The 26682-nt window shown below is 45.2% G+C and overlaps 1 protein-coding gene across 2 annotated transcripts in view; it reads right to left on the reverse strand.

Annotated features, from left to right (window-relative positions):
• TNR (tenascin R) overlaps positions 1–26682 on the reverse strand; it is a 419528-nt gene that overhangs the window by 208445 nt on the left and 184401 nt on the right. For both annotated transcript variants that reach the window (XM_032393363.1, XM_032393362.1), the window contains exon 2: positions 1528–1647. The gene's annotated coding sequence lies outside the window, so the exon portion shown is untranslated. The remainder of the gene's footprint in view (positions 1–1527; positions 1648–26682) is intronic.

Below are 26682 nucleotides of genomic sequence, written 5' to 3' on the forward strand. Positions count from 1 at the left end.
CCCTCTTTCATCCCCCCACTCCCTCCATCAGAAACTTCAGATTTCAGAGCTGATGAAAATAGGTGGGTGCTCTTGTCAGGCTGATGAGTTGTTTTACATTTAAACCAACATTCTTTAAATATTTATTCAACATCAGTTTAGAAGAAGATGACAATGACGGGCACCCTGGATCTCATACCCCTGTTGAACCCACCTCATTCAGAACTCAGCTCAGAAACCAACCATGTTTATTTGAACAAGTTTCTTTGGCCAGGGTGAGGGGTGGGGGGGATATTAATCTTGTAATGCAAGTGGTTTGTCAAATATTCTTTTAGCTACACAGTATGTTCTCTCAGTAGAGTGCTAGTAAGTACAAATGTCTTCATCTTAATACATTTCCAGGGACGCTGTCCTGACAGCTACCCTTAGCTGCCGCCCAGACGGTCCACCCCGTTCCAGCTCTGCTTGGTTGCAGAGAACTTGATCTCAACCAGCTGTTCACATAAAAGCACCAAATTAACCAAATTGCTCTAAATTGTGAATGGCTGATAGCCAGCTTAATGCTCTAAAGTCTCTTGTGAGTTTCTAGGCTCAAAGTTGTCTTAAACAGCCTGGGATACTTTGTAGCCAATGTCCCCAAGTGAGGCAGGGTGTTGCTGTGAGTGGCCTGGGCTGATTCAAACTTGGGGCTTCAGAATAGACTTGTCTCTTGCTGCAGAGTGCTGTGATAGATAATGAGTGCATTATGAGTCTGAGGTTGGAAATGAGTTTTTCCTGAACACATTTTAGCAACCGTATAAACAAATAGAAAAGGCTGGTGAGTCTATTATCATTGCTTTGTACAATAAAAAAGGGCCACACCTATTTGAAACGTTCCGAATTCCGTGTGTCAAATTTGAGTGTCAGGGAAAGTTATTAAGGGAGCACAATTTTCACTGTGCCCATCAACTCTGAATCCTGAGAGCCTTCTCCCATGGACCATTTTTCAGAAGGTTATTATTTCAGCCTGAAAATTCTTTAGACATATATATGTGGTGTGGAAAAGGAATTAGGAAAGCTTTTAAATTAAAAGAAATAAAACGACAGGTTTTTCCTCTAGCCATATAAATGGTTATGGATAGAGATAAAGAGATGGATATTTTTTCATAATACTTTATTAGAGGTTTTGGAACTCCAGAAATTTGAGTCGGGCTGGTGAATAATTTAGCACCGATTCCTGCAGGCCCAGTGCAGGCGCGGTTGGGCTGGGAATCAAGCCTCGTCTCTTGGAGGGACTGAGAGCAGTAATACACTCTTATTACTGACCACATCATGAAATGCATTTCAGAAATATTTCATGAAAAGCCCAACCCTTGGTGCCCGGTTTCCCCAGCTTTTGCCGAGATGGCATGAAGCCCAGGGGAGCTAATGCTCTTGAGCACCTCATTTCAGGGAGGCTATCCTGAGGCTGTTGTTGCAGTGACAAGAAGCCTCAGTCCCTGTGGTCACAAGGGAAAGCCTCAAACTGGCCATCTCTGTGATGGACGGTAAAAGTTTCACAGGAAATACCTTTAGTGACAGGGTCTTCGATGTCTTCTCTTTCCCACACGCTCTTCAATCCTAACTCCAAGAGACCTGGATGCAGGTCTGTGATGATACGTCTCTGCGCAGGTGTGATGATACGTCCACCTGAAACAGGAATAGGGAGGGAAGAAAGATGTTGATGGCTTCAAAATAAGGAACCTCAGTTTCCCTCAGTTTCCCTTTCCATCCCAGCCACCATATCTCCTTTTCAGTAAACTTGGAGATACACCACGTGGTTGTTGAAAACAAAGAAAACTGGTATATTAAGTTATTTTGTTTCCTCTCCAGAGAGTTCTATTTATTTTATTAATTTTTCTTTCGTTCACTCTCATAGCTTTGCCATAAAGCCATAAGTATTTAAGGAAAAAGCTCTACAGAATGATTATAAATCCAGAAATGTGTTTTGGGTGACAAAACTGTTCTGAGATCTTTGCAGGTGGCTATAATAACATGCTTCAGTGATCTGATGATGACAGATGTCCGGCACTTCCTCCAGGAAGCCGCCCATTGCCCCTAAACTGGGGCCCCTCTTCTGTGCATAATGTCCACATCACTCATACATTCCCGTGTCATAAAAGTCACCACTTATTGTAAACCTCCTCGTCTGTGCTGTTCTCCCTCTGGACTCTCTGTCCCACTCCCTACTTTGGCTCTCGTCCCATGCACAATGCAGCACAGAGAAGTTCACCAAATACTCATTGAGGAAATGGATGCAGCGGTGCAGAGGGCAATCCTCTCAGGCTAGAACCACCCCCTACAAAAGCAGTGGCATCTACTGCGAGTGGGGAGCGTCTGTGTCAGCAGTTTGCCAATCTGTCTAAGCATGGCTCCCATGCAGAACTTGGACCAGTGCTCCCCTTTGCACAATTCCCAGGGACCATCGACACCATCCATTACAGGATGATTATGCCTTCTTGGGCTTGCTTCCCACAAATCCTTGGAGCCTTCTCCCATGGGGACACTGAGCCTTAAGGATCTCATATGTATTTGCAAAAATCAGTTAGCTCTGGAAGGAGGAAAGAGCAAGGCTTTGGCTACAGCGTAGGCTTGCTCATCTAAGTTCTTCCTGAATAAATTGAACTTCCCAAGGAAGACCCCCCCTGGAACCTGAGAATTGGAAGAAACAGAAAGATCATTCAGTTCTGGAAGGGCAAATAGGTTTCATCTCTGGTGAATCCTCCCTCCAGTGTATCAGTAGTGGCTGCTTGGAGCATGGGGTTGGGAAAGATTCTGAGGCTGCATCACTGGGAAGGAGAGTGTTTATCGGTAGACTTGCCCAGGAAGGGGAAGCATTGATGGTGACATAAATGTAAGGTGTTTCCCTCCTCCTGTCCTAATCTGACTGCTCACCAAATAGAATAATTACACTTCCTCTGGTCAGTGTAATTTGCACAGTGGCTGCCCAAATTTGCAGCCCATTTTTCCAGCATATAACTCTGATACTAGAGATTTTCTTCTTCCAGGGAATTAAAACTCCCTCTACTTTTTGCTTCTACCCATTGATCCTTTTATTTCTCACTCTAAGAGGTGATGACTTCACCCTCGAAAAGCTGGCCCAATCTCTTTTTAGCCAATTAAGTCAAAAGTCATCAAACATGTTAGCAAAATCCCCTTCAATTTCCTCGATTAAAAACCAATTCCTTCGATGTGCTATTTTATTATCTATTTCTCTAGCTAGGTATAAGCATAGTCATTCACTCTTTTAAGTAATGTATATTCATTTACAATAGTTTAAATGTCTTTGTTTGATAGCCTCAAAATTATAAAAGTGACATGTTCACGTACCATATAAAACAATATGAAGATGCATATGGAAAAAGCTAATCATTCCCCCCCCAACCTCAGCCCCTTGATGTCACATTTTAATAGTCCAGCCTATATTTTTCCACACTGTCATGAGTCAAGTTCCAGGGAAGCAGACTGAAATAGATTATGTGCACTGAAGGGTCACTGGGGCACACTCTTGTGGGGGAGTACAGGAAGCAGAGGGAGCTCTGGAGCTGTCCTGCATTGAGGAGGGACAGGCCTTTGGCCCCCACCTGTCTTTGGCTGTCACAGTTGAGCAAAGCAGCTCCTGGACAGGAACCCAGCTGTGAGTTGTGAGCTGCCCACACTCCCAGCACCTGGTGGGTGAGTGCCTCCGTGAGGTGGTACCTCACAGCACCTACAACACACAACCTTCCTCATGCTCATTGAAACCCAATCAGGCACATATACACAGATATATGATGTTTTTGTTTATAGTTTTTAACCGAAATTCTCTGCAACTTGTTTCGACTTAACATATGAGCATCATCCTTTTTCCCCTAATTTACTTATGCATACATACACATACTTTCACAAAATGGATGGTATTATACATCGAGGCTTTTTTAGTGCCATGTCCTTATTTTTTTTCCTCTATTACTTGCCTCTCTCCACCCACTCTCTCTCCTGCACCATCCACATTCCCCTCAGCTCCCATGTTAACAGCATGGGATGTAGACTTCCGTCTTTTCCTTCATGCTCATCTAACCACATATATTCCTCTGTGATTATGGGTAGATGCTCTGATTTGGTGTTTTGGTCATTGGCAGCACCCACGTATTAAGAGCCTTCTGAGTAGCTGGGTCTGTGGCAGGCACTGGGGACACAGCCTCTGCCCTCAAGGAGCTCCTGCCCATAGGGGAGAGAGACACTGGACAGGAGTTACAACAGTGGAGGTTCACTCGTGGGGGTAGGCGCCAAACACACAGTTATTTTGAGAATTAGAACTAGAACTCGGGGCCCCTGCATTCTAGTCCTTCCCATTTAACTAGCTTTTATTTATTTATTTACTTATCTACGTATTTTATTTTTTAACTAGCTTTTTTTTTTTTTAACAGGTTTCAAACTGTAGGCTGAACAATGGCCACATTGAATTAGAGCAAGTGTGTGCCAGTCTTCCTGAAGTCATGACCATACTCGCTGTGTTCTAGAAGCTCATATTGAACCCGATATACCAGCCCTCAGATACAATGTGCGTAACCTCACTCATAGACACGTTGGAGTTGATGAACAAGCCAGACAGCCCTGAAGAGACCACACAAAGGCACCATCTTGGAGTAGATTTTCATATAATCGGCAACAAGGCAAATGATTATTATAACAGAAATGGATGCTGGTGGGTCAAAACATGAGCAAGTATTCCGTGTAAGGAGTTCCAAGGCAAAGCTGTTGGATAAATACCTAGTGCAGCACTCTAACTCCCATGTCCTTTCAGCCTACACAATGCGTGGGGGACCAAGGGAGAGGGGAAATGGAACCCCAGGAGATGTACACACAACCAAGGAGCATGGCGACCTGACTCCCCAGCAGCTTCAGCAAATTGATGTGTTCTTTTGTTCATTCTCTCAACCCACTCAAATACCTGCACCTCTGCCCTTTATGCCCAACATTGCCTTGAAAGCCATTTTCTGGGGTCAGCTTATAAAAGCTCATCTTTGAAAAATATAGTTTTCCTATGAAATATGTCTAGAAAATGTGCATTATATTTTCTCTCCACATCAAGTGCTGACCCCTTTTATACTGAATGTGAGTCCAGCAACCTGAGGGGCTGGACCTGGACTTTGTTGCTTGGGCTCCCTGCCCGTGACTGCCCAGGCAGGATCTGGGGAATTGGGTGTTCCAGAGAGTGCCACCCATGATGCCCTATTGATCCCAAGCACAGATTTCCTCCAAAGCCTTGGGTCTTTTTCCCCTTCAGCCTAGGTAAATTGTGGGCAGAAGAACAACACTGCCAGGCCAGGTGGGACACAGCAACCAAAACCTGCAGAGGTTTCAGATTTCACAAAAACAGTTCATTTTGATATTCAGCATAAACCTTGGTACTTGGGTGGTTTGGGTTTGTTTACTGCAAATTGCTGAAGATGTCCCAGAAGTAGCCATGTGATTGCAAGGATGCCAGTCAGTTCTAGACAAGACCATCCAATATGCTAAAGTATTGTCAATTCATATTTTTTCTCTTACAGTTGTTGGTTGCTGAAAGTGGATCAGATGTTCAGTACAACAGCCAACAAATTGTACTTAGTCATCTTAATGAGAAAATGGGAAATTGAGGCAACTATTGGTGATCTGACCCATTTTCAACTCCTAAACTCACAGTCTCCTTTAAGAAGGTACCTTGAATGACTACTATTTGGGCTCCTATTTTCAGCCTACACGTTTGAAGGTTAATTAGAAAGATTTCTCCTACCCATTGGTATTGGCAAGACATTACAATTCAGAAGGATGTGAAAAGTTAATGAATGCATTATCCATTGCTGTATAAAGATTACTCCCAAACTCACTGGCTTAAAACAATGAACATTTATTATCTCATGGTTTCTGTGGGTCAGGAATTCCAAAGTGGTTTATCTGGGTGGTTCAGGCTCAAGGTCTCATGAAGTTTCAGGTAAGATGTCAGTGAAGGTTGTAATCATCTGAAGACTTGCTAGGACTGGAGGCCCTGGTTCCTCGAGGACTCACTTAGATGGTGCTGGTTGTCATGGGAGGTGTCCCCACGTGGGCCTCCATAGGGCTATTTGTGTGTCCTCACAGCATGGCTGTCTCCCGCCAGAGTGATGGATCTAAGAGAGAGCCAGGGGAAGCTAGCACATCTTGTATGACCCACCTTATCATTTCTGCAACATCCTATTGGTTACATAGGTTAATGCTATTTAATGTGGGAAGAGACAACACAAGGGTATGAATACTAGAATGCAAGGACTAATTGGGGGTCATCTTGAAAGCTAGCTACCATGAAGCCTTTTTGCCTTTATCAGTAATGGCAAAGACCTGGAATAAAAGCATCTCTGTGTCTTGTATCTCCATGGAACAAGAAATGGAAGAGGCTGGAATTTTGCTGTGAGGATTAATTTAGACAATAAAAGGAAAAGGCTTAGCTTGATGTATGGCAGAAGGTAGGAGCTCAACACTTGTTAGCTGCTCTTTCATTCTCCCTCATTGTTTCCCCTCGGGGTCATGGTGCGCCATCAGAATGATGGTTAAATGACCCTAACTCAGACTGGGCCTTCCCTCCTGCCTCACCTCCCCCCTCCAGCCGTGGTTTCCAAATCCAAAGAAGGGATTCAGCCTTGGTGGTTTAGGTTTGTTTTCCCTGAGGAAGATTTGCTGAGGTTTAATAAAGTCAGGATGTGTGAGAGACACTGCAGTTCTTTCATATCTTAATTAGCAATTAATTAAGTGGAGGTGCGGGTGTCTAGAATATCTGACAGACAGGCTCAATAATTATCTTTTATCATTATTACTAATGGAAAATATGGTCAGGGTGGTTCAAGATGCCCCAGAATTTCAGCTTTAATTGAATGACCCAGTGGAGAATGAAAATGAGCAGTCTGCCCTTTCCACATTGTTTTATTAAAAACATTTTGAAATTTGGCGGTGCCTTGCACCCAGGAGTTTTCCTGGCCTGTTATCCTGGACTGTGGTCTTTAGCTAGGCATAGAGGAAGTGGGGTGCGTCACCTCGGGGTGGCCGGGTCCTTCCAGGAAAGCACACGCTCACATTGTGAGGACTATGCTGACAGCATCAACACCCTCCTCCCGCCCATCCCCAGGAGAGGTCTCTGTTTGGAGGTCAGAAGAGGACATTGCTCTAAGATCTGAGCTGGAGAAGGGAAGGGAGGTGCTTTTCTAACGTTGCTCTGGTGATGGTGGCCCCAGTCTCACGCGAGTTCCTTCTGGGCGGTGCAGTAAGACCCTAAGCTGATGGTTAGCAGCTTCACAACCTCACGTTCCCATAGGAAGTACGGCAAGCCGAGAGTGCAGAACCTGGCCACCACTCCGATGACTCGGGGAAAGTAAGCTGGGGCTTGGTGTCCACCCTATTCTGAACTCACACACAGGGGGTCCTCTGCGGGCGCTCACAGGGACCAGACAAGCCGCTCCAAGCCTTCAGTCTTCCAGAGGTGACCTATGACAGCTGAATCTTTGTCAGACGAGGTTTTCACCCCAGAGACAGCTGCACACTGTTGCCACAGGGGATCATTCGGGGTGACACAAGGGTCCTTCTCTGTCCACATGTGTCTGGGTATCTGTATAGATTGTGCAAGACCTCCTAGGTGCCGTGCTACCTCTTTATCATTATACCCAAGTGGATTTTTTGGATGAGCCCTCCCGCTCTGCCTACATGTATCAGGGATCTGATCTGAGCATCTGGCAGGCTTGGAATCTTGTCAATATCCCTCACTAAGTGGGTAATTTTCATTATTCACAATTCATAGCTCCAACTTAAGATCATTCATCAGGTCTGATGCGAGACTTGAGATCTGTGGGATAGCTCCCATTTGTGGGGCTGGAAGATTCCGGTGTGTCCCCCTAGCTCTGTTTCTTGACGCTTGGTCCTGCCTCTGGGTGATTGGGCTGTAAAGGGCAAGACTCCTTTTCTATGACCAGGCTGCATGTAGTTTCTGGCCTATATTCGTGGTGCTTTGAGTTGGTTCTTTACTGAGCGTTCCCCGTTCCTTGACATTCCTCTGAGTGACACTGCAATTTAATAATGGGAGGAGGAGATTGAGTACCTGGAAAAAGGATTAACAATGAGCTCCATGTCTTAAAAATCAAACTGTTAGCAGTGGTTCTAGCAGGGTCATGTGGGTTTTTTTTTTTTTTAATTTCCTTTGTCTTTTCCCATTTAATCTAAATTTCTTACCTTTCCTATTATGTTTCTATTTTGCTTTAATAGTGTGAAAGTAAGTGTGATTTTAAAAATTTAAAGAGTATGGTTGTAACTTATTTTATCAGGTCTTATATCAATGGTGCTTAGCGTGGAGAGTCCGTGAATTTAGATGGAAAAAAAATTATTATCTGTCTTTTCGCTGACCTTTAACAAAAATTTAGAAGTCCCTCTAATTTTAAATGTGGGCAACAAGTCACAATAGCCTTAGCAGTAGCTGTAATTTTGTCACCAATAGAAGTCACAGATATTTTTATGTCTCATTACAGTTGTTGCAGATAGGTTGAAATATTGTTTAAGCTTATTACTATCTCAAAATTACAGTACTTATTAGAGCTGCCAGCAGATCTGGTTATTTACTGTGTTAATAAAGAAGCACATATATTACCATACAGCAAATTTGGTTTTTTAGTATTTTGATAACTGCATATCAATAAAAATGCAATTTCTTTTGTAATTCCTATATATTTTATTTTATGCATTTATACCATTATTCTGAGAAGGGATTCAGATGCATCAGCAGGCCAAAAGGGTCCACGACATGACAAGGGTTCAGTTGCCTTGGCTTAAGAGGGGAGGGGGACACTAGCATGTGTTGACACAGCCCCGATCCAGGTCCTAGGCTTTCTGTGCCTTGCCCTGCTGAATCCTCCCTAAAAGCCTACGAGAAAAGTGCTATTATTACTCTCCCCATTTTAGAGTCAGGAAATGGAGACATAAAGAGGTTAAGTAACTCGCCCAAGGTCATTCAGCTTCTAAGTGGCAGAGCTGATGAAGAGCTCAGGCAGGTGGAATGCAGATGGCCTCCTTTGTCCTTCCCTTTGCTCCACAGATGGGTCAATATCACATGTGCTATTTCATTTGCTTGTGTGTGGCCATGCCGGATGGAAGTGTGTTGCCTGGAAGTTTGATGGTGCGTGCTTGACCTTTCCAACTGGAATGCAAATACTGCAAAGACAGTGTCTGGGCCATTTTTCTTTATTGATCCCTCTGAAGTCCCCAAGGTAGTAGAATTAAGGGATTATATTTTGAGCACAAGGTTGACTAGCAAATATTATAGAATTTCAGCCATTGAAGGTCTCCCTGCCCCCCCAACTTATGTTCCGGCCTCACCTAGGGAGGCATCATGTCTCTTTGGCCAACCTGTCTGTTCTTATTCTGAAAGTCCCTATTCCCAGCACCTACTCTGCCCTTTCCCTGCCCCTTCTGCCCTTCCTACCTCTTTTCCCACAGCCTCCCTGCATCCAAAGGGAGTGGAAAGTTCTGAGGGCCAAAGCCTGACACAGACAAATGCTTCATTACCAGGAGGACTCGGGTGCACAGTGCTCAAGTCTGCCAAACTCTGCACACCACCCTGGAAGGGCACCCCTTGGAGAACACTAAACCAGGGCCAAATTGCATTTGCTAGACATCCATCACCAGGGTAATTTCCTGCTTAAATATGTGTGCTCGCCTCAGTGAAAGGAGCTGAAAATGAGTCCAAAAAAGGGAAAGAGAAAGCTTTGGATCTAAGGTAAGCCCTGGCCCTCTCTTCATCTGATATTCAGCCCTGCCTTGCCTGGTGTGGACAGAGGGGAATATGTCTTCTTTCCCTTAAATGGATACTGTGGACAGCTAATTGGCTAAGGCAGGACTTTGCTGGCAAAGGTGTCACCCTCAGGGCCAGAGGCTGAGTATATTTTCTCTGATGGCAGCTCTCTGGTCTTCCTCAAAGATAGCCAATTTCTCTTCAAAGGACCTGACCCACAACCATACAACTGGCCCAGGATATCCTGTCTCCTTGGAACAAGTTTGGTTTTAATTTGTTACATATCACTGGATCCACAATTTAGGGAGGATCCATTGTTAGAGGGACACAAGGTCAACCTCCCAGGCATTTGAGGAAGATCTCTCCTGTGGTTTCAGTTGGGTTGTGAGCCAAAGCTCTGTGGCTTCCCCATCGGTCAACATGAGCGTGGAGGACACAGGATTCGAACTCTGAGCAGAAGACACAGCAGCACCCGAGTCCTTCTCTTTTGTCAGGGGCAAGTCAGGCACTTCTGTGGACCAGGGCCTGCTCTTGGGGCCTGTGACCTGGGAAAGCAGGTGGGGAGTCACCAAGTCAAACAGGAAATGGATTAAAACAATGGCCTGCTATAAATCCAGTGGGAGAACCATTGTCATTTTGAGTGGGATGGCTCTTTTTTTTGGGTGACATTGTCTAAGATCAAAATCTGGAAAAGTAGTAAATATTTAAGATATCTGAGCCAAGGCAAAATAGGGGAGGCAAAGCCAGAGGTCAAGAGCTTAGCACATGTAGGAGCAGACCAGGAAGATGGGGACAAGGCCAGAACAAGGCAAATGGGCCCTTGGGACCACAATCAGGGCTGGCGTGTCCAAACTTGCTCTGCTCAGATGCTGGCCTTGGGGGAATTGGGCAAAGGAAGTATAGGATTGAAGCAGTATGCCACTGGCAGTGTGATGACCTGGCCATTGTTCCTGGGGCTACAGTGGCTTGAGTAGAATCTCAGTCTTAGCATGACCTGAGGAGGTGGAGGAGTTCAAGCCAGTGCAGAGGAGTATTGATGGTGGGGTAACATAAAGTAAGTCCTAGAAAATGAAGGTTTACTTTCTTTAATTGTTCTAAGTGTTCAAAAATTAATATTTGATCTAAAACCTTAAATTCTTAGTGTCCCAGTATGAGCCAAGGTTGTCTAGCCTTGTGTTTTAGAGATTACACTAGCGCCATTTTGCGGGGATTGATTCTTTTTGGGAGATACCGTCCATGGGATTGCAGGACGATCTTCATGTCTCACCTCAATTCACCCTATGTTGGCAGTTGGCCCACCACACACATATTTCCAAGCATTTTGACCACCACACACATTTTGACTACCATACACACATTTCCAAATACTCCTAAGGTAAGAGGGAGGAAGGAAGTCAGAACTTCCAGCATGGGCTAAGAGGAAAACCATGATTTCAACTTTTTCACTCTCTCACATCTACGTTTGAACTGACGTTGTGAGTTCCTCGAAGGCACAAATAGTGACTTTTTCATCTCATCTCCACCAGGGAGGTCCTGGTCAATATAGACAGTATAGCCTTGAGAATACTGTGGAGGGAGGCTCCCAAACAAAATCCCACCCTGCTTTCCGTGTTACACTCATCCATCTGCACCCCTCCCCAGGGAAAAGGAAAGGAAAAGAAAACCAAAAGAAACAATAAAAACGAAAACCACTTACTGATCACTTATTTTCTGCCAGAACTGAGATAAAGAGATGAATAAGAAATGATTCTGCCTCTTGAAAAAGAAGATCACAGTCCTTGGGGAAGACACAGTCGTGTGTATGGGAAGATCTATTTGTGGGGCTTCTGTGTCAAGAGTTTAATGAAGGTATGAGCCCTGAGAGGGCTCACAGCAGAGAGGAATTTGATGAAGAGAGAAGTGCCAAGGCTCAGAAATGGGACAGAACATTCCAGGCCGAGAGAGCCAGTTGAGCAGAGACCTGGTGAATCCTGAATCTTTAAAATCCATTTCCTTGCAGTGAGGTTACAAGTGAGATCCTTCCTGATTTGCGTCATTGACATTCTAAAGAAACCTTCTGGGGATGGGTCAGAACCAAGAAGCCCCATCCTTAGGCCAGGCAATTGCTTATACAGTGTGATTGCAAGGTCTTCATATTTCATATACCCTCCAAGTCCCTGTTCTGAAACCCGAATTTCTACTATTAGATTTATACCTTTGTCTTACTATTTGCCCTTTCCAGAGAGATTTGCATTTTATTTATTTTTATAAAGATTTTTTAAATTTTTTTTGAAGATTTTATTTATTTATCTGACAGAGAGAGACACAGTGAGAGAGGGAACACAAGCAGGGGGAGTAGGAGAGGGAGAAGCAGGCTTCCCACAGAGCAGGGGCTCGATCCCAGGACGCTGGGATCAAGACCTGAGCCGAAGGCAGACGCTTAATGACTGAGCCACCCAGGCGCCTCTATAAAGATTTTTTTAAAATATATTTATTTGAGAGAGAGAGAGAGGCAAGCAGAGGGAGAGGGAGAAGCAGACTCCCTGCTGAGCAGAGAGCCCGACGCTTAACCAAATGAGCCACCCCGGTGCCCCGAGATTTGCATTTTAAACCAAAGCATAAGTCACTCACACTATAGCATGAATTAGTCTCCTCAGCTATTGGTCTGGGACACCAAGAGGAAAGGGGTACTTAATGATGACCATAATGGACATCAAAAGGATAAAGGGAGTATGACAAGGCCATCAAAAATGGAGATAATGAAGACAAATGAAATCTACCTCATACTTTCTGTGCTTTGATAAAAAAGAGCAAAGGAGGCACCAGCTGGCAAATGGGTCTTCCATGTAGAGGAGGGAGGGAGCTGGTACCATCTTTGGTTTGTGTTCTTTGCTTTTGTACTCAGACCCCAGTAGTACCACAGTGATCCCCGCATCATCTAGCCCTTCCCTCGTCATGGCGACAAGCACCATTCTGACAACAGAAGCTTCATGGGAGTCCCCGCACTCCGGAGCTGCGGGCCTGTCCACAGACAGGCTGTGGAAGAAGTCCCAGTCAGGCTTCACGTCTCCCTGCAGCTGAGCATGGGACTCGCCCTCCGGAGGTATCCCTGATCACATCTCCGGACAAAATGAATCTGAAAGGTAGCCTTCTAGATCGTTCTGCTCCAGGTTTGACTCGAATCTTTGAATGGTCATGCTGGACTCCCAGGAGGTCCAGAAACACCAGAACCTGGGGGTGGTGAGGGGAAAGGAAAGATTTTCAGTTTCCCTTCATTGGTCAACCTCGCTGTGAGATGACACAAGGCGGACCTCACTGCTTCAAGAGAGCTGGCGGTGCAGGTGTCCCTGAGCCGTTGCTCTTGCTCTGCCTGCATGGCCACCCACTCCTGCCGACAGGTAACCCTGGCCTGGACCTGGAAACTCTGGTCTCTCAGACAGCAAACAAGTGCCCCCGCCTGGCCCTGAAAGACTAAGACTAGAAATTCCTCTTCTGCACCCTTCCTCCTTCACTAACTTCCTTCCAGGCCAGCCTTCACTTCCCGCCACCCATTCCTCCGCACCCCACAGCCATTCACTCGGCTCCAGCCCCGGCATCTCCTGCCTTCCTCCTCCTCCTCCTCCCCCTCCTCCTCTCTGGGCTTCCTGCCCCCTCTCAGTCCCTTCCAGGCGTTCTCCACGCTGCCCCCAGATGGATGTTTCTAAAGTAAATCTAGAACCATTACTGAAAAAAACTCAGGTTTTTTTTCCCCCTCTGAAACCTCTCAAGGCTTAAGATGCAACCCAGGTCCTTTGTGACCCAGTCCCTCTCACTGCCCTGGACCCATGCGGTGCGAGCCTCCCCTGCCTCCTCTCTGCCCTCCAGCCTTGCTCAGTGCCCATTCCCTTTCTCTTGCTGTCTGGGCCTTTGCATCTGCAGTTCCATCTGCCTAGAAACTTCTGCCTGCTCAAGATTGATTGTCCAGGCTCTGGCTTCTCCAGGAAGACTTCCTGACCCTCCAGGGATGATGGGTTCAGTGCCATCCCCTCCACCATCTCTCCCCTCTATCCTCACAGCAACCTTCCAAGTGGGGCTGCCGTTGCCTATATATAAACGGCATGTCCTCAGCACCCAGCTCTGTGCTTGGCTTGCAGAAGGTCAGTTAGCCTCAAACGCCAGCAAGACATGACCCTCTGCGGTCCCCACTGTGGCTTGGAGAACTCAACTCCATCGGTCAAGGGAAAATACGCACATTCTATACTGCTGTGTGCTGCTCGAAACTATGTGCAGAGGCAAAACAAACAAGTGATTAAGTAATGGCAGGCAAGTATTTCACTAAGAGTCCTATCCAAATAAAATAACAGGAAAAGTGCCTTTCAGTACTGATTAACCGCAGCTGAGAATTAAAGATCATTTGTAAGAAATCATTACAGTCAACTGATTAAAAATTAATGAGTTTGTACAGAGAACTATTACTGAATCTAGGGCTGGAAAAAAAAAAAAAAAAGACAGTTAAAGCACATTAACATGAGACTCCCAACCTATGCACGAGGGGCTGCACTGATTTGCCATTTTACACCAATGGGGCACCGGACGGCAGAAAGGGCATGAATCAGAGTACAAGTTCGGCTTGGGGTCCAAACCTCGTGCCTGGCTCTGTGAGATTGGGGATGCTTCTCTAACCTTCCCTACCTGTGTCTGAGAAAATATGAATGGGGAGAATAGCACCACCACTGTTAGATTGAACAGTATAAGAAATCGCCGACATTTGGCTATATTGGACCTACGGAAATGGCAATTTCATATGGTTCGACCTAATAGTTACCAAACAGGGCTACTGTGGGGATCAAAATGAGATAATGATTGTAACTTGGAAGATACTCTGTAAACGCAAGGCTGGTGGGAAGTCCCTCTCAGCATTACAGCAAGAGCAATGCTGTGACAAGTGGCTGCAGCATGGTGCTCGGCTTGGGGCAAATCCCAGGAACCAAGAGATTCCGTCGTTTGCATTAATTAATGTGAGGTTGGAGGAAGGATAAAAGAGAAAGACCAGAAGAGGTAAAAGAATTCTTCCAGCTTCCAAGACAGGCCCTCCCTTTCTCAGCCCTGTCTCCACCAGGACCCTGTGTGCCACCCCTGCTAGCATTTTATTTGTAGGTGTGAGCTTTATTTCACTGTGAATTTTTTTAAGAACTATAAACGAAGGTATTTCACTATGAATTTACAGTCGATTTGGGGATGAGGGAGGCTGTCTGGTATCAGATAGGCTTTACCCATCTCTGGCTCTGGGGCCACCCCCAAATCTGATCTCTCGCTACCCTTGCTGTGCAAAAACCTCAGAGTCTGAGTCACTGGCATGGAAATGAGTGCTCAAGAAATGTGTTTAGTGGAATAAATGGAAGATGGGATGAATGAGCTCTCAAACCCTACTCAGCCTGTGGCCTGTCCTTTTGCCATCTGACAGAGCCCTGATAGAGGATAAAAGTCCTCTATGCCCACACCCCCAAGCCATGGAATTAGCATCTCTCTACATTTCCTGATTTGATGCAAAAGATGGCAAGCAATTTCCTCATAATCACAAAATGCTTCTAATGAGACTGCTTATTCTTACTTTTAAAATAATTTCTACATGGCATTGGTCCAAACCCTTTACTTACCAAATACTCCTATATATTAACCATCTATATAACACACACACATAATTTTTAAGCTCCTTTTCCATCTGCATTAAAGGCCTTATTCAGATTTAATTTATTCCACCACATTCTCTCCAGTGCTTTTGTCCTCATCCAGCAAAAATGCATCCTCTCTCCACCTTAGCTAACTCGTTTTCCTGAATAACTGATCTATGCCTGTTTTAATCCCCACCCCTGCTCCCCCCACCCCCATGCCGGCCCCTCATGTGGCTTCGTCCTGGAACTGGGAGACAGAGCTGAGGGCCAGCTTTACGGGTGGAGAAGCATGTGCTCCCACAGGGACATGCTCAGCAGGGACCCATGCTTGGCTTATTGCTTTGCTGTGGCCGTCTTGAAATTCATAGTAATGTTTGGACCCCACATTTTCATATTGCACTGAGCCCTGCAAAGCATAAAGCCAGGGTTGGCAAAGATGGAGAGGTATAATCCAGGAGCAGAGGGCTTCAGGGTCTGAGGAGGGCCTAAGCTGGCCAGCAGGGCACCTTCTAGAAAGGTGAGAATAGGGAGTGCAGCCTCAGAGGAGCCTTGCTCCGTGAGAGAAGGACTCTAGAAAAAGGAGGTTTGCTAAGGAATCCTACGAGGCTAGAACTATCAGGCTCTCGGGACGCCAGAGACCACTGTAACATGAAGGCAAGAAGTTAGTCCTCCAACATAGGAAGGAAACTGTGTCGCCTAAAGCCAGCAAGAAGCCGGAGAGTAAAACCAATAACTGGAAAAATCTGACCATTGTGCTAATGTGACACAGACTGGAGTATGCCATTCATTTGTTATTTATTCCCTTAACCAATGCTTACTGAGTATCTGATGTGCATGTACTGCGTTAGTTCGTGAGCAATTTTAAAGACAACAATAATTCAGTCCCTGGTCTGGGGTACTCCTAATCTCTATAGAAGAGAAAGTCATGTGAATGATCATGTGATACGATTAATGTTACAACAAAGGTTGGTGTTACCTCTTGTAGAGCAGGGGCTAGGGGAATGGGCAACGTCAGGGAAGGTTTTATGCAAGGTGTTACGACTAGATTTCAAAGGGTCAGTAGGAGTTTAGCAAACAAAGACATTTGCACAGATGGGACAGTGTGAGGAGATACATGGGGTGGAGAAACATCATAATATCATGGGGCATTTGATACTAATGAGAAGTTAAAAATAACCAAAGCTGAGGGTGCAAGATGGTGAGTAGCAGGATAGGGTGATGAAAAGCCCAGCAGAATTCTGGTTGTGCACAGCCTTGAATGCCATAATATGGAGCCTGAATTTTACGTCTGGTTAACAGGAGAACCTTTGAAGTTTCTTAAGCAGAGAAGGTCAGATTTGGGAGAGAAGGAGGGGAAGGTATCTTTTGCTGCAATGCAGAGACAGATTCACGTGAAGAGTGACAGAAGCAGGCAGTCCAGCTGGGGGAGAAGTGATCACTAAAATTCAAGCAAGGGATAGGAAAAGCCCAAAGCCAGGTGATAGCAGAGTAAACAGGAAGTGGGGAAGAGACCAGGGATTTATCTTAAAGGTAGAGTGGATTGTAGTTGGCTCATTGGATGCAATGAGGGAGAGGAACAATTAAACCTTCCCAGGTTTCTGAGTTAGACATTTGGATTGACAGCATTGCCATTAGCCAGGATGGAGAATGAGGGAATAGGAAGATAAGAAAATGAGTAGCATTTTGGACATGTTAAGTTCAAGGGTCCCTAAATATGCCCAGTGATGATTTGTGCTACAAATTTGGAAGTCATAAGAATATAGATAAGTTAAGGGCATGGGTAGGATTACCAGCAGAGGGTCTGTAGAGCAAGAAGTTCTGGAGAGCACAAATATTTAGGAAGTGGGTGGATGAACGTGATCTCGTGAAAGAGGCTAAGGATGAGCTATTGGAAAGATAGAAGGAGAATCAGTGTGGTAGACTGTATTATTATTTCCTATTATTTGCTATCTTTCCTGGAAGATCACTGTATGTCCCTGCTCATTGCAAGTGGGAGGAGTGTAATTCTTTGATCTCTTATTAGCAGGCTTGGGCCCTGTGCCTTGCTCTGGCCAATGGAATGTGAGCACAGGTGATGCGCACTACATCCGAGCAGAAGTCAGGACTCACTGTGCAGTTCGGCTGGAAGAGCCTCTGTTCCTTCCTCCCGAATTCCCAGATGAAGAACATGCAAGGAGCCGAGCAACATCCAAACCTCAGCGGACGTGGAATGGTACATAAAGGAAAACCTTTATTGTTGTAAGCCACTGACATTTGGGGATTATCACTTTAGCATAACTGCAAAAGCTGACTGTTACAACCAGAAAAGAATAATGTCTCAGAAATACAGGAAACACTTCAAGCAAAAGTGAGTGGTCAATAAGGTCACAAGGGACAGCGAGGTAATTAGATGGGGCCATGGGGAAGTTAGTGGTGATCCGAGGGGGGAATAGCTTTAGTGGCGTGGTAGAGGCTAAAGCCAGATTGCTATGGCTGGCGACGCGAATGGGAGGTGAGAAGGTGGAGATTGTAAGTGTAGATTTCTCAGTTAATGGTGTTGACTGCAGACAAGGAAAGAGAGAGAGAGAGAGAAACAGCTTAAGGTGGAGATGGAGTAGGAGGGAATTTTATTTAGGAGAGAAGAGACTTGCAACTGTTTGCAGACTGAGGAGGAAGATTTGCTGGAAATGGAGAGATTGAAGTTGTAAGTATTGAGGTTAAATGCCTGAAAATATGTGGATCTGTGATTCCCTCATAATATTAACAATAATAATAGCAAACACTCCTATAGTGTTCACTAAGCTCCCGGCTCAGCTTTGATTGCCTTGTGTGTATTAATTTAATCTTCAAAGCAACTCTGTGAGATAAATACCATTATCATCATTCCCATTACTTAGATGAGTAAACTGAGGCTTAGGGAGTTTAATTAGCTCATCCAAGATCACACAACTAATAAGTGGCAGAGCCAGGATTTAAACGAAGGCCAGCTTCAGGGAGCTCCAGGGAGCGGGTCCCTATCAACCATGGCATATGGTCTCTCCTGGAGGTACAGAAAGATTTTGAGTCATAAGTACTGCCTGGGAAGACGATGTGCCCGAGAGGGTCATATGCATCACGAATGAGAGATGTGGCAGATGAGTATAAAGGGGAAGTGCCCAAGAAGGACAAAGTTCTGGTTGCTTTGAGAGTGGAGCTGGAAAGTTATGAGCACTGAGCCTTCCATTTGGGGGACCCGCCTGGATTTTTTAGTCTCCCCTCAGCCTCTGTCAGTCTGACTGGGATTGGGAGGTGAGCAAAGATGAAAAGGAAAAGGAGAGGAAAATAAGCAGGATAATCCAAGGGGAGGAGAAGGGAGGAAGCCAGGCTCACTTCTGAGGTGCACTCACTACTCACTAGGTGCCAAGTGCCGTGCGGGGCGGCAGCCTCCGTGAGGAAGACCCAGCACTTTCTTGGAGGAGCTCCTCAGGATAATGGGAAGACAAATATAAGAGGCTGCTTTGACTGTGGGGGGAGGGTATGTGTGGTGTGTACAAAAGGCTAGTGAAAAGTGGGCCCAGAGAGAGAATCTGCCGGTGCAGATTCCACCGAGCAAGAAGCAGGTTGTTATCATCCCTCATCTTATGGATGCCCCTTCTTTTCACTTGCTTTGCGAAGATCGGGACACAGTAAATGGGATGTGGAACTCCCCTCCAACCTGTACTAAAGGCAGAGAAACCATGAGGGCAGAGTTGCTTTTCAGAGTTCAAAGTTGGAGAAATCTAAACTGATACCACACATCTAAGTACCCAATCTCGGCATGCCTTTTAGGAGGCATTTCAAAGTGTGAGTGGCCTTTCATCACTACTGAGTCTGCGGGACCCACTGTGCGTTGTCAGGTCTCTCCGTGTCACCTCCGTGTGTGGCGGATGCTCTGAACAGGGAAGAATTCCTCTGGACTCTTGGGAAGTCCGAAGACTTCTCTCTATCGTAGGTAAACATGTGTACAACCAGGAAGAAGTGAATTTTCCAAGATGGCAGTGAGAGTGAATGGTCAGAGGCTCGCCTCAAGTCGGTCAGTCTGTTTTATTCCCAGATAAGGCTTGTTGTTGAGCTAGAGTGAAATGAACAACTGGGGCTGCTCTGCAAAGTGCTTGTCTCTCTCTCTCTCTTCCTTCCTCTGCACTTTACTTTGTCTTCCTAGTTCATCCCCTGACTCTCTATTTAAGAGCAACAACTGTCCAAACAAACACACCACAAATATTAACTGGCTTATGTGTTCCAAGGGACCTCTGTCTCCCAGGTAGCCTGGCCTGCCTCCTGCAAATCTGCTTCACAGCGTCCTGACCTCAAAGCACCGGATACAGCTCTTGCGAGCATCTCTGATCCCAGCACCTCCTACCCCAATGCCCTCCACGTCAGACTGATATTTCCCACCTGCATCACATTAAAGTCATGTGTCCCTGGATTTATTTTGTGCTTGTCTGTAGCCATTCTCTTTGGGAGAGTCCATAACCATGTCAATGCCTTACCTGCAACCTTGAGCCTATGTAGCCTTCTCTTTAATTAGCAGCTAGCCCACTATGCTAATCCCTGGGTGCCTTAAAGTGGAAAAGACGAAGTAGAAGTTAGTGGTAAGGAAAGAACTTCAGAAAAAAGTGAAATTGGGACTGGTACTTGAAGGATGTACCATACTTTCTGACATATAGACAAAGAAAGGAAGAGTGCTCTAGGTAGAAGGAACAGCATATGCAAAGGCACCAAGGTATGACAGGATGGAGTGAATTCAGGGAAAGGTGCAGCCTAGTGGGGTTAAAGCATACACCTATGTATGGAGCATGGCTGTTACAAACGAGACCTTTGAAGTCATGTGAAGAGCACTGAATACCATGATCAGAAATTTAGGCTTGGGTGTGGCTCTGTAGACAGATGAGGTCCACTAAGGGTTTTTTTTTTTTTTTTAAGATTTTATTTAGGGGCGCCTGGGTGGCTCAGTTGGTTAAGCGTCTGCCTTCGGCTCGGGTCATGATCCCAGGGTCCTGGGATCGAGCCCCGCATCGGGCTCCCTGCTCGGCAGGGGGCCTGCTTCTCCCCCTGCTCATATTCTCTCTCTCTCTCTCTGTATCTCTGTGTCTCAAATGAATAAATAAAAAATAAAAAAAATAAATAAAAAAATAAAGATTTTATTTATTTATTTGACAGAGAGCACAAGTAGACAGAGAGGCAGGCAGAGGGAGAGGGAGAAGCAGGCTCTCTGCTGAGCAGGGAGCCCGACGCGGGACTGGATCCCAGGAACCTGGGATCATGACCTGAGCTGAAGGCAGCTGCTTAACTGACTGAGCCACCCAGGCGCCCCTACTAAGGGTTTTTAAGTTGAGAATCAAATACGATTAGATTTGAATTTTATTTTTTTTAAGATTTTATTTATTTATTTGAGAGAGAGAGCACAAGCAGGGAGATTGAATGGGAGAAGGAGAAATAGGCTCCCTGTTCAGCAGGGACCATCCCAGGACCCTGGGATTTTGACCTGAGCCAAAAGGCAGCCGCTTAACCGGCTGAGCCACCCAGGCGCCCCAGATTTGGGTTTTAGAAATCTAAATGTGGCTGCATGAAAAGTAGAGCTGGTGGGCAAAGACCGGAGGCAGAGAGGCCACTAAAATCCCACCCAGGCAAGACCACAGCCAGGCCCTTGACACTGCTTTCCACAGGGGACACAGCAGGCAGACCGTGAAATGGGCTCAGGCAGGGCAGGCTCTCACACAGGGGCTCCCAGCCCTGCTGTAGGGACGATTCTCATATCCTCCTGGGGGATTGTCTCAGAACCCTGTCTCCCCACCTCTTTTCACAGGATAAAGTCGATTATCTGAAAAACAAACCCAGAGACGCTTGCTAGGAATGAAGGCTGCACATGTACAGAGTAAGGTATATATACCATGGCCACTCCAGCCCGTAGCAGCAGGAAGAGGCTCCTCTGTGAATTTCTTCCAATATTGCACATACCATCTTGGTTTGCTGATGCCCAGTTGACTCTAATGAGAAAAGCACCCACATCAGAAAGATATTGAATCAGCCTGTTTTTCCCCCTTGTCAATCTTTCTCCTTACTCCTGCCTCCCTGCTTTCTCTCTTCTCTACCTTTTAGTCTAAGACCTTACTGTGTGCAAAGTTTTCCTCCCTTTGGTGCCCTCCTTCCGCTGGTTACCTGTCAGTGGCTCTCCCACCAGTTCTATTCTAAGCTAAAATTTAACAACAACAATAGCAAATGTGAGATCGACAGAGAGCTTCTCCACAAGGGAGCACCTGACATTGAAGGTTAGGAGACATGAGGCTAATGAACTAGGGAATATTGGTTACATCTCACTTGATTACACTCAGAAAATGTAAAACCATCTTTTAGTCACGACTGGTCATTTGTCTGCTGGAATGCTCCGAGCAACACCCCACTCCCATTTATCTCCCCCTTCAGGTTCCAGTCAAGGTTTCTAGAAATTAGTGATTCATCACTGGATACAACAACTACCATTGGGATCTGCCAAGCCAGGAAAAATCAGCATGTCCCTTTGCCAAGGTGCTGTCTCTTGTCGGTACTGTCTTCATGCAGCTGGGTACTGCTGGTACACAATATCCATGCGTGTGTCAGAACAGCAGCCTCACCTGATTGTGTGTCTGGACCACTAAGAGTGGATCAGAACCACAGCTCTTCAGACAGGTCTCCAGGCTCCTAACAGGCTCATGTTCCAGAGAGGAATGTGGGAGTCCACTCAGAGTCTCCTTTGGATTCTTAGGCACATAAGGCTCATTCATTTGGATGGGAGAGGTGGAAGACTTGTTCTTCCTGAGCCATAACTAAAGAGAGCGGCATTCACATGTGAAGAGTTGAAGGTCAAGTTTGCTGTTATGTCTAGAGCACTGATATTAACTAAAATGCCCTATAACAGTAACATGTGTTAATGAGGGCATGAGAGACTTCTAATTAAGATGTCAGATTAAACCACATGTGCTTATTTCTGCTCCCTCCTAAAAAATCTCACCATGGTAGGCAGAATTCTGGGATGGCCCCCAAGATTTCCCACCCCTAGGTATACATGCCTTGCATAATCCCTGGGATGTGAATATGAGATTTTATTCCTATAACAAGGTATGTGATATGGCACATTTGACCTTAAGTTGGGGAAATTATCCAGGTGAGCCTGTCATAGTCACATGAGCCCTTTAAAAGTAGAGATTTGTTTTGGCTGATTGCAGAAAGGCAAGTCAGATCTCTGAGGCATGAGAAGGATTCAAGGTGCATGAGATTTTCTGTTGCTGAGGTAGAAGAGGCCTGTGGCCAGGTCCTGAGACGGGTCAACAGCCAGCAAGAAAATGGGGACCATTTTGCAAGGAAATGAACCTGAAGTTGCTTGGAAGTGGGTCTTTCCCTAGTTAAGTTTCCAGATGAGGACGCATCTGGCCAACATCACTACTTCAGGGACCCTGAGCCAAGGACCCAACTAAAACATGCTGGATTTCTGACCCACAAAAACTATGAGATAATCACTTTGTGTTGTTTTTAGTTGCTACATGTGTGGTAATTTGTTATGCAGCAATAGAAAACTAATATGCTCTTTAAAAGGAGTAAAGATTTAAATCCATAAAGGAGGCACAGAGGAGGAGTGGCAACAAAATTTTGAAAGATGGGAAGCAAATGAACATAGGTCACCAATTTAAAAGAGCAGAGAAGGTACCTGCAAAAGGAGAAGCCAAAGGTAGTAATCTGGGGGCGCCTGGGGGGCTCAGTTGGTGAAGCGTCTGTCTTCAGCTCAGGTCATGATCCCAGGGTCCTGGGATCGAGCTCTGCATTGGGCTCCCTGCTTAGTGGAGAGTCTGCTTCTTCCCTCTCCCTTTACCCTCCCCACCCCGTGCTCTCTCTCTCTCTCTCTCTATCCCAAATAAATAAATAAAATCTTTTTTAAAAAAATTAGTAATCTGACTTGGAACTCAGGAAAGACTCTGGAACTAGATATACGGGTACCTCAGAAGACTGGGGCGCAGGTGGCACTGCAAACAGGAAGACTGGGTAAAGGTCCACCTGAGGAACTGCTAGATCCCCCTGGATTCTCTACTCTCCCCCACCCAGTGAAACAACTTTCATACCCTCACCTCTGCAGAAGGCAAGTTTACTCTCTAGAGACACTGAGTCAGATAGGCTGTGGACTTGACACAAGTCACAGCTGAAAGCAGATGAAAGCAGGGGTACTGCTTGAATGAATGAAATGTAGATCCTGGACCATGAGAATGCCCTGCTCCCTCCTTCTTTCTCCCTCTCAGTTAGGCATGTATTATTCACACCCCCTGGGAAGGAGACTGGAAAAATGTCTCTGAAGAAATGAAATGTCTCCTAATTAAGTGACTTGGACCGCAAATGATTACCCTACTAATTACTCCATAGTTGTACAAGCACCCCACTCTGACAGTGTGTGTGCCCATGTCTATGTGTATGCATACAGCATCTAATTAGCTTTCTTAGTGGCTCATTTGTATTTAAGATATGAATAGACAGAAAAGAATTACCAGGCATTTGAAGAAAATCTCTACTATAGAAAGGATAAAAACAAAGGAGGAAATGAGAGTCAGATGGAACAGAAGATTCGGGGAACAGAAAAAACTTGAGAAAGCAATATTTCATCCATGAAACAACAAAATAGGATTCTATTTACAAAGGAACATTCAGAAAACAAGAAAAATCTCTTGGATAGTAAAGATTAGGATAACAGAAAAAAATGTAAAAATCGACAGAATGTGTAGAAGATAAAAGTGAGGCAATCTCCCAGGAAATAGTATACAAAGATAGAAAATAACAATGAAGAGATAAGAAAATTAGGTGATTCATCCCTGGAGATCCAACTTTCAACTAACAAGAGTCAGAAGAGAACAAAGAAAAGCAAGGAGGAAAAATTATTAAAGAAAGACATAATAACTTTTTCTTCTATTGAAAGATATGACTTTCCAGAATGAATGGGCTTAGTAAACGCCCAGCAAAATAAATGAAAATAAGAATCACATCAAGGCATGCCATCATAAAATTTCAGATCCGTGATAGAGAGGTCTTACGATCTCTTTGAAAAGCTACCAGAGGGAAAAGGCAGGTAACCTGCAGAATATCAGAAATCAGAACTGCATCAGCTTTCTCAGGGCAACACGGGATTCCAAAAGACATAGAGCCCTTCTTTCCAAGTTCTGAGTGAAAGGAATTTTCCATCCACGATTTTGTATCCACAATACCAATCAAGAGTGAGGGAAGATTAATTGCATCTCCAGATGTCTAAGTTCTCAGCCTTAAAAAATGTACCTCTGAGGCATCCCTTTTCAGGAAGCTGGAAAAGGATGTCTGCCAGAGAGGAAGAGGGCATGGGGTGCAGGAGACAGGGTTTTATCAAGGAGAGAAGGAAAGGGAATTCCTAAGATGCAAGTGGAGGAAGCTCCCAGAGCATCACCAGCACCTGGGGCAGGAAGACTGAAGCCTCTGGGGGTGATCTCCCAGGAAAACACAGAAGTGACACTTGGCTTGATGGGCCTCGTTGTTCTTAGGTTTTGTGGGTCTGTCAAAGAGTTTGCTACAAATTGGAATTAGTCACAAAGAAGAATAAGAAGATGCAAAGTTGGACTCTAGGGAAAATTATAGAAGTTACACGAGAGATCAGTCCTGACCATTGTGCCACACACAGCTTTGCTGGGAATGATATTTACAAAGGGGAAAGGATGTAAATCCTAAATACTGACTTAAACAATGGTTGTGATCAACTATACTGAAAGGATGGGTAGGGGAATTGTCTGTGTGCGTGTGTGAGCATTCGTGTGTGCATGTGTGCATATGTGTGTGTGGGGGGGGGTAGGGGGAGTCAAGCCAGGGTTGTAAGAGAACTAAATCTGTACCTTCCACAGGAGTAAATCGACATAGGATTTCTAAAATTTGAAAGAAAAAAATAACCTCAAGAAATAGTAGTCTAAATATATTATCTATATTTATTTAGGCAAATACTAAAATAAATGGCTAAAAGTAGTTGCCTCTGAAGAACAGCCCTCAGAGCTGGAAGGGATGAGCCAGGGAATTGCTTTTTTTTTTCATGATGAGCCTTATAGTATTGTTTGGCTTTTTAAACTCTTTGTCAGCAATCAAGAGGCCATAGAAAACTATCTTTAATTTACATAGCACGTTGACAATAAGAATGCTCTCCTCTTATCCTGTGGTTGGGGTGGCTGGTGGAAAAAGATGATTTCTGATGACTTTACCATGGCTTGAAAGCCAAGTTTTTGCATGTGAGCATATACCCCCGGTTCTCTCTACTAATCCTGAGTTTGGGGTGGCAAAGCCCTTCTGTCTAGTGCTAAGACACAAGTATGATCATGCCTACATGCATTCAGTGTTGTTCAATTTACAAAGCCCCTGCACACACATTCCCTTCTTTGATCCTTGTAGCAACCTTGTGAGGTAGTCAGGGCAGGGTAAAACATACAGACAAGGAATCTGGAATTCAGCAAGGTTGGGTGACTGATCCATGGTCACACAGCCTCAACTCCAAACCCTCTGCTGCTTTATGAACCTACTGAAGCCATCTATCTAAAGCAAAGGGAAATAAGGCCTAGATTTGGAACAAGTCATTTCTCCATCTCTGGTACATCGTCTATTTTGGGATGCTTAATTTGAGGACTTGAGTCATTCTATTCATCTTCCTTGTCTTTCCACAATGCCGGTGCCTACCTTTTTCCTTCCCATTCCTAATTACTCTCATGGGACTGCTTGGTTCTCCTCCCTGCCCCTTTCCTCATGCCTCTAGACTTTGCTGTCGGCTTAGAGAATTGAAGCTTTTGAAACATTGAGAGTGATCAGATCAATCGTGATCACAATGCTATCTCTGTGGTTAAGGAAAGCACCATCTTGTCTCAGTCTTGGAATCTGGATCGGCCTGGAGGCCACTCAAACAAAACCACAAGCTCTCTGCTCATCTAGAAGTTCCGACTTCCAAAAACACAGGGGGTTTGCCACATGGAATAGCCCCCCGAAGTGAGCTTCTCGTTGCATTTTAATCTTTTGACTCATTCCTCAAGCACACACTCAGTTTGAGTCTAAAGAATTGGTGGGAAAACAAGGAGATGGGAAAAACAGGGCAGAAAGAAGATGCTACATTCAAAATATTTTTTTTTAAAGATTTTATTTATTTATTTGAGAGAGAGAGAATGAGAGACAGAGAGCATGAGAGGGAGGAGGGTCAGAGGGAGAAGCAGACTCCCTGCCGATCAGAGAGCCCGATGTGGGACTCTATCCCAGGACTCCAGGATCATGACCTGAGCCGAAGGC

This window comes from Phoca vitulina, unplaced genomic scaffold (genome assembly GCF_004348235.1).
Source record: "Phoca vitulina isolate PV1807 unplaced genomic scaffold, GSC_HSeal_1.0 scaffold73, whole genome shotgun sequence".
Taxonomy (NCBI): domain Eukaryota; kingdom Metazoa; phylum Chordata; class Mammalia; order Carnivora; family Phocidae; genus Phoca; species Phoca vitulina.